The sequence below is a fragment of the Camellia sinensis genome, chromosome 9, assembly GCF_055761805.1.
Source record: "Camellia sinensis isolate YWXY chromosome 9, ASM5576180v1, whole genome shotgun sequence".
Classification (NCBI taxonomy): Eukaryota; Viridiplantae; Streptophyta; class Magnoliopsida; order Ericales; family Theaceae; genus Camellia; species Camellia sinensis.
This window is the reverse complement of record NC_138969.1, coordinates 84,627,550-84,641,635: the sequence shown is the minus strand read 5'-3', so window position 1 is coordinate 84,641,635 and position 14,086 is coordinate 84,627,550. Positions and strand designations below refer to the sequence as shown.

Sequence of the window (14,086 nt, the reverse complement as noted above, 5' to 3'; positions counted from 1 at the left end):
TGACTCCCAATGGAATGTCTACCATAAAAGATAGAGTTGCTAGTGCATCGGCAAACCAATTGTTCTCCCTTAGTAGATGGATAAACGTTAGTTTTTTAAACCTCAGAATTAACATATCCAAGACCTAATGGTAAACCTTCATTTTCTCCTCTTTAGACACAACCAAGTCCAAATCCTCGATAACATCCAACCTTTCTGCGCCAAGTTCCAGGACGACTTTTAAACCAGCAATATGCACCTCATACTCTGCTTCATTGTTGGATACTTTGAACCGGAGTTTAAAGGCTAAAGGTGTATGGGAGTCATTGGGTGTTATCAGCAACACACCAATCCCATAACCGTATTGATTGGCTGTTCCATCAAAGTGCATCGTCAACGTTTTCTCCTCTATTTGCAGAATATCTTCATCTAGGAAAAAGTACTCCACCGCTTCATCCCCCTCTACTGGGTGATCTGCCAGGAATTCCACTACAGCTCTCTCTTTAACCGACTTGCGTATAACATGTTTGAGATCAAATTCGGAGAGAAGAAGCAACCAACACTACAACAAAAAAGGATTTTTACGGCGCGCAATGCACGCAGTAAAAACCCTTCTACGACGTGAAGCGCGCGTCATATTATGACCAGTCATGGAAAGTCATTCATTTTCAACGTCATGCTTTGTACGCCGTTAAAAACTACTTAACCACAGATTTTGTGCGTTGTTACTTTTTCTACGACATGCTGTAGTATGCCGTTAAAAACTATTTAACGGCAGATTTTGTACGTCGTCGTTATTTTTTCCACGACTACTTTTGCACGCCGTTAATTGGTGAGACAAATAACGACACTAATTGCACGTCGTAAAATATATATTACAACAACTTGCTCAGCCTGCTGTAGATAAGTAGAACATATAGTGGCATACATGGAATGCTGTGAAATATTTCATGCAATGACCTAATTTGTTTGCCGTAGAATGTGCATTTTTTTTTTTTTAAATTCAGCAGATTCTATATTTGACCTATTTTGTACAATCTAATATTATAAATAAGCTTCACAAAATATCAATCAACCACCAAAATATTATTTCAACCATAAAAATAAACTATATCTATAAATTATAAACATTCAAAAATTGTCAATATATACATTCCAAACATCCAAAACCTAATCGCAAGTTCAAAAACATCCACAAGGACTATCCTTAAGTTCTAAATTATCCAAAAAGTTATAAATCATCCAAAACTGTACATATATAAGTTTGTAAACATTACCCAAAACTATTCAAAAATTATAGAAATATATTCATCAAAATCCTCAAAAACTATCCATAGATGTTAGTTTTACTCAAAGTCAAAGCTAATGAAATGAGTTGGCCAAGCAACAATGCTTCCAATAACATCCTCAAGCACAAACATCTCACGATTAGGGCAAAACAATAGTGCATTGACTATGACATGGTTAACCCATACTTTCCAACACCCTGGGCCAAGAGACACGTGATGTACCAATGCTTTAGAGTCTGTTGATGCAATTGTGCCTTTCGCAACCACCACCTTTGTTCCATCCCAATTCAACAATTTGCATTTGGCATTCTCCAAGGATCCACCATTTCTAGTTTCATTTGCATCATGTAACTATCATGAAAGCAATACATAAGATAAGCTAATGAATTGAAGACAAAATTAAAGTTATTATTAATGTCATATAAAATTTACCCAAATATCTTATCGTGTTCACTATTTTCGTCACCCTAAAAAAATTGTAATACAATATCAAGTTATATTTGTTTGCCCAAATTTAGTAGACGATGTGGGATGTATATGAAAATTTGACAATAACTCAAGTAGAAAAGCAAGTAAGCAAACAAAAGCAGAAGCACGAGGAAAAAACAAATGAGTAAATTAATAATTCCATACAAAATTTACCAAAATATTTTGTTGTGAGTGCATCCTACGTTTACCACCTTCATGCACCCTATGTTCACCTCTACCGTTATCCTCACCCTAAAAAAATTGTAATACAATGGAAATAAGCATTTGTTTACTTAAATTTAGAATCTTAGGGTTGGTTTGGGATGTTCTAAAAAAGTGCACTTTTTGATTTATTGGCTTATATGGGTTGGGTTGGATTTGGATTGGGTTTGATGTGTAGTGACTTTTTGACTTTTTGTATTATTTGGTTTATGCCAAACCAACCTTTAATGTAATCCATATGCAAAATGACAAACTTGAGTAGAAAAGCAAGCAAGCAAAAGCACAAGCATGAGAAATGTGCAAGTATACCTGGGTTTCTCCATATGAGTATCCATTTGCCCCTTTGCTTGGCTCCTACAAGTATTAATCAATTTTTTTATTTTACAAACTTTGTGAAATATCCTTATATCTAAGATGGGAAACACCAAAGTAAAAAATAGTTAAATTTTATAGGAAGACAAATTTGTTCACCCAGGGCTGTAAAAATAAGAAATAGTGGATTTTCACAAGTTGAAAGTAAGTGAGCTCTTAATCTTTTCCCATATAAATAACCCAAAAAAACTCACAAATTAGTCATCATGAATTTTGGTGGCTCTAATCTTTTGAGTTGAAGTGAAAAATTCAACATGGACATTGGACAATTCTGGGATCACATAGTGTCTACCTTATTATAATGCTTTGACTTTATCTTCTTTGAACCAATTCTGCTTTCTCATTACATCTTCTGTGTAGAAAAAAAGAGAGGCCTTCACACGCATAAGCAGGAGATTCACCAATCTTGGACAACCTCACTGAACCAAATACGCAGAAGGAAGCTGTAATATGAGTTATAGATAATAGATGGAGAGAGACAAGAGAAGCAGACAAGTCTATACACATGTAGACAGTCACACTTCAACATGCAATTTGTTAACCACATTTTAACATAGAGTGAGAATAAAGTTTGTCCGGACACTATTTGTTTAATTTCAACAGTGCAATTTTCATTATAGGGATCACAGTTTTGAGCCTCATGACATAATAACATGTATTCATTTGATGGATCAAATCCATAAATTCATTAGAGGTGTCTAATATGATCTCACATTCAATTTAACCTCAGAAAGTTGAATTTCAGAGCATAAAACTTTGACCTTGTACACTAGTTCTTTAACAACATAGAACCATATGTTGAAGTGGAGCAACTGTGAAGCTCTGTAAATGCTTATTAGTCTTTATTTCTTAGTAATTTCATATGCCACGCATTTGAATGGGAGCATACCAATTTATAGCTCAGTTCTCTTTTCTGAAAGATGATCAAGCATAACAAAAATAAAAGAATTAATTTAACTTGTTTTGTTCAAACTCTTGACAAGCATATAAAGTTTCTTACCCGTCCTCCACCCCTTTTCCTTTTGCAAGCTTTTCAAATTGTTGGAGACTTGTGCATCTGGTTCCTTGTCTTCATGAGATTGCCCTATAAAGTTTTCTGTGACTAGAAGAGGAGAAAATTTGTTTATAATGATTCTATGAACACAAGGGAAATCTTTGACTAATATCTATCTATATCTACTTAAGGTTTCTTTTGACCATCATTATTTAAATAAAAGACTATTTCTTTTGACCATCTGTTAATGTGGTTATTATATTCTTGTTAAGGTTTCTTTTTTAGATAAAAGACTATTTCCTTGTAGGATTTAGTGGACGGAATGTTTCTGTTAGTTGAATTAGGAACATTTTTACCTCGAACAACTAGAAATATATTGAACTGTGTAATTGCAGGTTGGAGAATATTGAAGAGAATGCTCAGTCATATGTTAATACAGGCCAAATCCATGCTTCTTGTGATGTTCGTCACATTGTTGAGGTAATCTTCTACTTATAAAAAAAAAAGGGAGTTTTATATGCATGCTGAGCTCATCCTCTCTCTCTCTCTCTCTCTCTCTGTGATAATACTCTTCCTTATTTGCTCTGGTTTGCCGCCAGTGAAGGACAATGAAGTAATGAAGGATTAGGCATCAGCGGGGCAAATAATGATGGATAATTGATTTCTATCTTGTCATTGAGGTAACATATGTATTGGAAATCAAGCAAGCTATTTGTTAATGTAATAATACCAGCTGCATGCTTATATCATTAATATATATTTAATAGTTAGTGCTTCTCCATCAGATGATTTATTGTAGTGCTTTAGGTAGTGCCTTCAACTTTCGGCTACTTTTTATTTTTATATGTTTTCTTTCATAATGTAGTATCATAATGATGTTGTATTAGCTCTCCTATATAATGGAGCCTTCTCTTCATATTTAATACACAATTGAATCACAGAGTGTATTAGCTCTTTCAATCACTCTCTCAATATTTCTTTCATGGTATCAGAGCAGGTGTAATCCTGTCTCATCATCAATATTTTTTGTTGTCTCTCTCTTCTACTCAAATCTATTCTTCTATTTCATGCCCAAATACGGTCCAGCTTTTGGAATGGCTATCGACTCATCCTCCTCTTCTTCTGATATTATCATCTCATCATCTTTATCCTCTCATCAAATGGAAACCTCTCATCTTCCGATCACCGCCCATAAACTGAATGGGCAAAATTATTTGCAATGGTCTCAATCCATATTAATGTTTATACGGGGAAAGGAGAAAGACGACTACATCACCGGAGCCTCAGCACTACCAGAAACCACAGCATCAACCTACAAAAGGTGGATAGCTGAAAATAACATGGTCATGTCGTGGCTCGTCAACTCTATGACCACTGACATTGGGGAAAATTTTCTGTCATTTGATACAGCCAAAGAGATCTGGGACATGGCAAAAGAAACATTTTCAGACAAGGAAAACACATCTGAAATCATCCAGCTTGAAAGCTCCCTCCACGATTTACGTCAAGACAATCTTACGGTAACTGAATATTTCAATACCCTTACTCGTCTATGGCGTCAACTTGATACGTTTAAGGTTCATAACTGGCAGTGTGTTGTTGATGGTTTGTTGTATAAAAAGATTGTCGAAGGGAAGCGTGTGTTTACATTCTTGTTAGGATTAAACACAAATCTTGATGAAATCAGAGGAAGAATTATGGGGGTAAAACCGCTACCTAGCCTTAGAGAGGCATTCTCTGAAGTCCGTCGCGAAGAAAGCCGGAAAAAACTCATGATGGGATCCCATCAACAACTGAATATGGCAGAAAGCTCGGCTCTTAAGACTCAATTCGCTCCTATTGACAACCGTCAGAAAAATAAATGAGGGAGGCCTTGGTGTGATCATTGTAGAAAGCCGGGTCACTCGAGAGAAACTTGCTGGAAGATTCATGGAAAGCCAGCAGATTGGAAGCCACGTCAGCCTCTTGAGAAAGAAGGACGAGGTAATCATGTAGGTACAAATGAACGATCACCACAACCTGAAGTAAGCCCTTTCACCAAGGAGCAAATGGAGATGCTCCAGAAACTACTACAGTCACAATCTGGTTCGTCTTCTAACCACATCATTGGATCCAGAACCTTGGCTCACAAAGGTAATTCTTTGAACGCCTTTACTGTTGGTAAGAAACGAAAAAAACCTTGGATTGTGGACTCAGGAGCATCTGATCATATGACGGGAGATGCAACAATTTTTGATACATATAGCTCATGTCAAAATAATTTAACGGTCCGAATAGCAGATGGTTCACTATCAAAGGTTGCTGGTATAGGTTCAGTTGTGCTGTCTAGGAATCTTATTCTCAACTCTGTTCTCCTTGTTCCTGACTTGGACTGTAATTTATTGTCAATTAGTAAACTCACTAAGGAAAAGAGGTGTGTTACTAATTTTTTCTCCACTCATTGTGAATTTCAGGATTTGGATTCGGGGAAGACGATTGGCAATGCTGAGGAATGCTCTGGACTCTACATCCTTAAGGAACGCCACTATCCACAGGAACAACCTCAAACGGCAATTCGTGGTAGTTCTTTTTCGGTTTCGTGTCAAAATAACGATAGAGAAATTATGTTGTGGCACTATCGCTTAGGTCATCCGAATGTTATGTATCTCAAGCATTTATTTCCTTCATTATTTAAAACTCCAAAACCTTTTGATTGTGAAATCTGTCAATTGTCTAAGCATGTACGGTCCCATTTTCCCATTCAATCCTATAAAGCGTCTCGTCCATTCTCACTAATTCATAGTGATATCTGGGGTCCATCAAGAATAAAAAATGTAACTGGTACTAGGTGGTTTGTCTCATTCATAGATGATCATACTAGATTAACCTGGGTCTTCCTCATGAAAGACAAATCTGAAACAAGCCAAATTTTCAAAAATTTTCAAATTATGATTCAGACACAATTCCAGTCAAAAATCCAAATTCTAAAATCTGATAATGCTCGGGACTATTTCAACTCCATTCTAGGAGAATTTTTAGCCAAAGAAGGGGTAGTTCACTTAAGTTCATGTGTTGACACCCCACAACAAAATGGCATCGCTGAACGGAAAAATAGACATTTGTTAGATGTTGCTAGATCGCTAATGTTTTCCACAAATGTTCCACAATTCTTCTGGGGGAAGCTGCTCTTACAGCAGCCTACCTTATCAATAGGATGCCATCTAGGGTACTACAATTCCAAACTCCTTGTCAACTTCTCCTAAAATCCTTTCCAACTACTCGCCTCATCTCCACTATCCCACCAAAAATTTTCGGGTGTTCTGTCTTTGTTCATATCCATCAACAGTATCGAAGTAAACTTGATCCTAGGTCGCTCAAGTGTATCTTCATTGGGTATTCGTCACATCAAAAAGGGTATAAGTGTTACTCTCCGGTCACAAGGAAATTCTACAATTCCATGGATGTCACATTTTTTGAAACCCAGTCTTACTACCCTAAAATCGTTCTTCAGGGGGAGACTCCAACCCAGGAAAAACAATTTTGGACCCTTGAGTCATTTAGTGAGCCATCCATCACCACCAAAAATCCCACACCTCCTGAGTCATTGAATCAATCTTTACCTGCCGAAAATTCTGAGTTCATTGTTGACTTGCGGGATAATGAGCACATCCAAGAGGAAACGGAGGAAGGAGCAATTTCTCAACAATCCCATGAGGCTGAACCGGGTTCTAATCCAAGCAACATTCCAGGTGACAATCTTCCTCCCACAGATAGTACTGATAATTCTGAGTTAGAAAATAGTATTCTTAATATGCCCATAGCTTGGAGAAAAGGAGTTAGATCATGTACTCAGCATCCCATTGGGAACTTTATTTCTTATGATAAGCTATCACCTTCGTTTCGTGCCTTCACTTCTAGCATCACGGAGATACCCATTCCTCGGAATATTCAGGAAGCTTTCAAGTATCCGAAGTGGAAGGCGGCAGTCAATGAGGAAGTTCGGGCTCTGGAAAAGAATGGTACTTGGGCAATTACTGATCTTCCAAGAGGTAAGAAACCAGTTGGGTGTAAGTGGATTTTCACAGTAAAACACAAGGCAGATGGTAATGTAGAACGTTATAAAGCTCGGTTGGTCGCCAAAGGATTCTCCCAATCCTATGGCATTGACTATCAAGAAACCTTTGCTCCAGTTGCCAAGCTCAACACTGTTCGTGTACTTTTATCCTTGGCAGCTAATCTCGATTGGACACTTCACCAACTTGATGTGAAAAATGCCTTTCTCAATGGTGACTTAGAGGAAGAAGTTTACATGGACATTCCTGCTGGACTTGAGACAACATTAAATTTCAACAAAGTTTGCAGACTCCAAAAATCCTTGTATGGTCTCAAACAATCTCCCAGGGCCTGGTTTGAACGGTTCACTAAGGCAGTGAAAGGGTACGGTTTTGTTCAATGTCAATCCGATCATACATTATTTGTGAAGCACTCCCTAGGAGGGAAATTGGCAATTATCATTGTTTATGTGGATGACATAATTCTAACAGGTGATCATGAAGAGGAAATTGGCTTACTTAAAAAATTCCTCACAAAGGAATTTGAGATTAAAGATCTTGGAAACCTTAAGTACTTTCTTGGAATGGAGATTGCTAGGTCAAAGAAAGGTATAGCAGTCTCACAACGTAAATACGTTCTAGACTTACTGAATGAAACAGGGATGCTAGGATGCAAGCCGGCAGACACACCTATGGACACAACTATCAAACTGGAAGAAAGTGACGGTAGTGCACCAAGTGATAAAGGGAGATATCAACGTCTTGTGGGAAAACTCATTTATCTTTCTCATACAAGGCCAGACATCGGCTTCTCTGTTAGTGTGGTCAGTCAATTCATGAATAATCCAACCGAAAAACACATGACTGCTGTGATCAGAATATTGAGGTACCTAAAAAGGACACCGGGAAAGGGTCTCTTCTTCCAAAGAACAACAAATAGAAAAATTGAGATTTTTTCAGATGCAGATTGGGCCGGTTCATTGACTGATCGAAGATCAACTTCTGGCTATTGTTCGTTTGTTTGGGGGAACGCGGTTACATGGCGAAGCAAGAAACAGTCAGTGGTAGCCCGTAGTAGTGCTGAGGCAGAATTTCGTGCTATGGCACTAGGTATCTGTGAGGGAATCTGGTTGAACAGGATGTTAGAAGAATTACGGGTTCCATCTGAGCATCCCATGGTTTTATACTGCGACAACCAAGCCGCCATCAGTATAGCTAAGAATCCGATTCATCATGATCGAACGAAACACGTGGAGATAGATCGACACTTTATCAAGGAAAAGATTGAAGAAGGAGTTTTTCAAGTCAGCTACACTCCAACAAACTATCAAAAGGTTGACATTCTCACAAAAGCTCTTGCTCGCGTTCACTTCGAAGATCTGACGGAAAAATTGGGAATGATTAATATCTACAACGTAGCTTGAGGGGGAGTATTGGAAATCAAGCAAGCTATTTGTTAATGTAATAATACCAGCTGCATGCTTATATCATTAATATATATTTAATAGTTAGTGCTTTTCCATCAGATGATTTATTGTAGTGTTTTAGGTAGTGCCTTCAACTTTCGGCTACTTTTTATTTTTATATGTTTTCTTTCATAATGTAGTATCATAATGATGTTGTATTAGCTCTCCTATATAATGGAGCCTTCTCTTCATGTTTAATACACAATTGAATCACAGAGTGTATTAGCTCTTTCAATCACTCTCTCAATATTTCTTTCAATATGTATAGGTAAAGGATATCAAACTTATTGTAAAAATTTGATCTCAAATTCACAACTGCACAGAGATTGTAATGTGCTTAGATATAGTGTAACTATATGCCATTCTTTAATGAAATACAACCTGTTAAGCTGCTTTCCCTTCATGTTGTTTGTCGCCAAAAGTGAAATTTCTTGTAGTGAACATACCTTTTTGGTTAGACCTTGGGCAGCCATGAGTTCATAGAACTTGCGCATCAGCATTTCTTCCTCTACCTGCAAACATATAATCAATAAAAGTTCAGCACAGCTCCATTAAAATCAGCGTTCACAAACATAACAATCACAGACATATATATATCATACACAAATGAACCATGTGATAAAATCAGAAACGTGTGAACATAATATGCGAGTAATAGTTCAGAATTTAAAGCGGAAAGTTTGTCGTACAGACTAAATTTTGGTGTGAAGAAAAAACATGATAAATAAGCATTCTCACACCCTACTCCATCTCTCAAATTCATAGCGTACACCACTAAAGAATGTTTCCCCAGTTTTATTAAAATAACCAACTACTTAAGCAAGCCAACGAAGGCCCCATTGGTCCAAAGAAACTGTCCATAGTAGATATCATATAAGCAATGCCATGTATTATACCTGTCAGATTATTGTCAATGGATTGATTACTACCTACATATTTCAAAAATAAAAAATCAAGAATAATTAGCATTGGCAAACTTCAAATCACTAACCATTTCAAGAATAGTTCTCTTACTATTGTAGTGTTCACAAATCTAAAACAATCTCATTCTATTATTTAATATCAAAGGGTGATAAAATCAAGGTACTGCTTACCAGAGTACTACATAGCACTATTATTATGATATCATGCAATTAAGAGAAAAAAAATGAAGACATTCAAACTTATATAAATAAATATCTTTGTAAGATAAGATTTAGTAAAGAGTTGAAGATAACGCCAGATAAGCCTAAGGCCCCTAAAAGAATATTAAACAATGGAAAATTTTCAAACAGCCTATATGTGTATAAAGAAAATTACTAACGTGTTTGTCAAGAGACACAGTCCACCAAGTCCACAGGAGTTCCAACTAACAAGGGGCCAAACTTACAGTCTCATTAATGTGTGTGCTTAGTTTAATAAGCAAGCATGAAATGCCTCCAACTCAATTAATCCAATAAAGCAGAATAAAACAGCAAATTCTGGGTATCTAGAATTTAATGCATTTTGCTATCACAAAATCTAAAGTAAATCAACGGCCATCAAGTATCCCTGCCTAAACCCACAACCTTTGGGACCGTCCTTTTTTCCCTAATACCTTAAAGAAAATATTTCTCACTGGTGCAATCATAGATCATTGTCACACAAAAAAACCAGATAATGTGCTTTGTTTGGTCGTCAATCAAGGGAAAACTCATGTAGATATGGGCGAAAGGGGGTCAAAGCCCATGAGTGCAGAAAAATCTCTTTACCTGGATCCTTATGAAGGATCAAGGGCAGTGCCATGCACTGCTGAGGGTATTTATTTGAACACCCTAACCTTTCAAAAACTTTCATTACATGTGTATGATATATAATGGGCGGTAGGTTAGCCTAGAACTCCTGAACATCCTAATAATATTTTACAATTTGCAAAGCATGTGGTCAAAGTGGCCAATAATGTTACGATGATCGCATGTTTTATTTATCATTTGATGTGTCATATAATCATTTATAAAATTAATATTCAATCATCATAAGTATATCAAATCATACCATAAACAAAATATGATAAAAAAAAAATGTGATAAGTATAACATCATTAAAAAGTGGATACCGTTTGGCATGGTCACATGCCTAATATTTTCTCCCTATTTTTTTCTCTCTTCACATTGTTCTCTAGGCGTCTGTCTTTTCCTTTTCTTTTCTTTTTTTTCTTTTTTTTCTTCTCTTTCAATGCTTTCATACCCTTCGTAAATTGAGGGTATATTCTATCAAATTTGTTTCTTTATACCAATAAGGAATTATACCTCAAGTATAATTCATGAAGCATACCATAAATAATACTAAGAAAATTGGAAAAATAAATATCACTATTCCAACAAGTAATTATATTGAGTAACTTTAAATATTTTTTTTAAGTGATTAAATTCATTTATAGTCAAATGAATTTCAAGCATTACTCTTACAACATAATTTCAAGCATTAAATTCATTCTATTCATTCTTACAACTTTAAATATCACCACTCTTAAATTCAAGCATTACTCTTACAACTTTAAATATCACCACTCTTAAATTCATTCTATTCATTTAAGAATTTCAAGCATTACTCTTACAACATAATATTGTAAGCATTGGTTCATACACAAGAAATAAAATATGTAACACATATCACACTGGGAGTAAAATTCTCGGCCCACCCCCATCATTAATTAATGCTACCTCTTCCTCCTCATTTATGCATTCAGCACAAATTCTCTCTCTTTTTACATTGCCAATTATCCATCATGACATCTCATTTCAACTATAGCTCACTTTGCAGACATCCTCATTGATTCGATTCTTAACTAACCATCATTTTCATTGTCCTCTTGTATCCCTTCACTATTACAATAATAAACACTCAAAAGGAACTTTTTCCAGTTAACAAAAAATACACTCTAGGGATAAATATACTTTCCATAGACTTTGATCAACCACCCCCAGATCTCATGGAAATAAATTTCAGTATTCATGCAATTGTAGTCCCACTTTTACTCAAGTCTCACACTATTCCCGATCTTAAAGCATTCAAATTCTAAGCACCTCTCAATGGCATAGGAGGACTATCACCTATGAAATACGGACACGGACACAGTCATACAGACATGGACACAGGACATGATGATCTAAAAAAATAAGGACATAGACACAACTGGGACAAGGCAACAATTTTTTTATGTATACATATTTTTTTTATTTGCTATGTCAATTAATATCACATCCACAAATAATCAAACTTAACAAAAACAAACACTAATTTCATATATAAAAAATTAAAAACTCACTCTTCAGTTAACTCTTATCGTTTATGTCTTTCTTTCTTTTCTTTTTTTCTTTTTTTGTATGATCTATTAATTATTTAAATCGAAGCAAAAGCTAAAAAAAAAACATTGAACGTCCAACATCCATCAAAAGCACCAAATAGAGGAGGAGGGGGGGGGGGGGGGAAACTAGTTGGTGTGTCCCATGCATGTTCCCGCCATGTCTGACACAACTACAACGCCTGTTTTGGAGTGTCAGTGCTTTATAAACTATCACTCTAAGCTGGTCAACTTAAGCTAAATTGTTGGCAGGCGTACACACTGCAATTTGGCCAAAATGACAGTCTTTTAGCTAAAGAAATATCACTGCAAAACTTTCAACCAAGGCAAAATATCAATTGAGAAATCTTTTCAATCTCAACAACCCATGATTGTAGGACAACCCTTCATTCTCTTAATTAAGGCTCACTCCTGCCACACCCATCTTTTTGTAGTCCCTTGATAATAGACACATGCCGTAATCACCATGCTTCTACTATGAGGCTCAATGCAAATTGTGAACTTGTATTTATCTCCACCTCTTGAAATTACAGAAAAATTTTATTAAGAAATATTGTATTTTTATAAAGAAATATTGTGTTTTTATAAAGAAAATTTTTATAAAGAAATGCCAATTGCCACGCACATATTCCAAAACAAGTAACTGATAGATAGTTTTTCTAGTGAATTTTAGATAACAAATCTTGAATTGTGAGAATCCACAGCAACAGCTATAAGCTGATAATGTTGTGTCCCACTATGAAACTTGTAGTAACAACTCCATAGATATTACAAGAGACAATTGATAACTGTAATCAAAGCATCCACCTTTCCAGAAAAGAGCTCCAAAAAAAGGAAAAGATTGGCTGCTGATGAAAATGAGGGGCAGCTTGTTGAGAAATTAGTAAGCGAGGAATCAAAACGCAGAAAAACAGAACGTTTGGAAGAAACGAAGTGCTGTGAACAATTTCTGTTTCATGTACCACTATAATGCCCCAATTTCTATGGATCTGGTTAATATTATCTTAAATCCACATTCATCCTTTATTTTGATTGAATTTATAAACATGGAAGCCAATGGAATATCCAATACTCATACTGTAATGCCTCAAAAATATAGATACCGAAATACACATCATACTCAATAAACAACAATCCACAAAAAAATCAAAATCAAAATCAAAACCAAAACCAAAAAAAAAAGTGAAAAAGGCAGAGAGCAAAAACCCCAAAAATGTAGATAGATATAGAAGGTGTATGTATGTATGTATAGAGAGAAGAGAAGAGAAAAACAGAGAAGAGAAGGGAGGAGGGGGATATAAATATATATATATATATATATACCGAGAGAGAGAGAGAGAGAGAGAGAGAGAGGAAACAAGGGTTTTATAAATTGATTCAATTGAACTGATGGAATCAGAAATTGACGCCAAGTCCAAGTCGAAGCAGATTACAAATTGATTCAATGGAAAGCGTGATTGCTTTGTTGAGGAAGGAAGCGGACTGCATCAATCGACTGCCATGCGTCTCGATCTCCACCGATTCAATTGAATGAAGACCAAGTGTTTGAAGAACCATTTCCCCTTCACCTGTATACGTCTTTCTTCTCCCTCTCTTCTCTCTCTTCTTAGAAACTGTGTGTTTTTTTATTTTTTTAGAAACCAGTGTTTGAAGAACCCTTCCCCTTCACCTGTGTCCAACCAAGTGTTTATTTTTTTTATTTTTATTTTTTTGATTAGTGGCGTATTGGGTTTTGGCGCCTGAAATTTTTTGGGCATATTATTCACGACACATATGGTAAGTGTAAAAGGTGACTTATTTTTAACGACTGGCATACGCATATCATATATAATTGATATATTAACGGCATGTTATATGTATGTTGTAAAAAGTTTTATTATTTACGACTAATATTGCAAGTCGTAAAAAAATTATTATTTTTACCATTAACGGCCTGCGCAATA

At 35.8% G+C, this 14,086-nt stretch overlaps 1 long non-coding RNA gene across 3 annotated transcripts; it reads right to left on the bottom strand.

Moving 5' to 3' along the window:
- Positions 1-1,065: 1,065 nt before the first annotated feature.
- Positions 1,066-13,771, bottom strand: LOC114285231 (uncharacterized). Of its 3 annotated transcripts, XR_014340056.1 has the most exons (7): positions 12,951-13,771; positions 9,268-9,333; positions 3,331-3,432; positions 3,092-3,243; positions 2,623-2,749; positions 2,268-2,312; positions 1,066-1,619 (listed from the first exon to the last, which is right to left on the bottom strand). It is a non-coding gene; the product is annotated as an uncharacterized LOC114285231 (long non-coding RNA). The 3 variants fall into 3 exon arrangements; XR_014340054.1 differs by lacking the exon at positions 3,092-3,243 and having other exon boundaries at positions 12,951-13,766; XR_014340055.1 differs by lacking the exons at positions 1,066-1,619; positions 3,092-3,243 and adding an exon at positions 1,637-1,988 and having other exon boundaries at positions 12,951-13,767.
- Between the last annotated feature and the right edge of the window lie 315 nt (positions 13,772-14,086).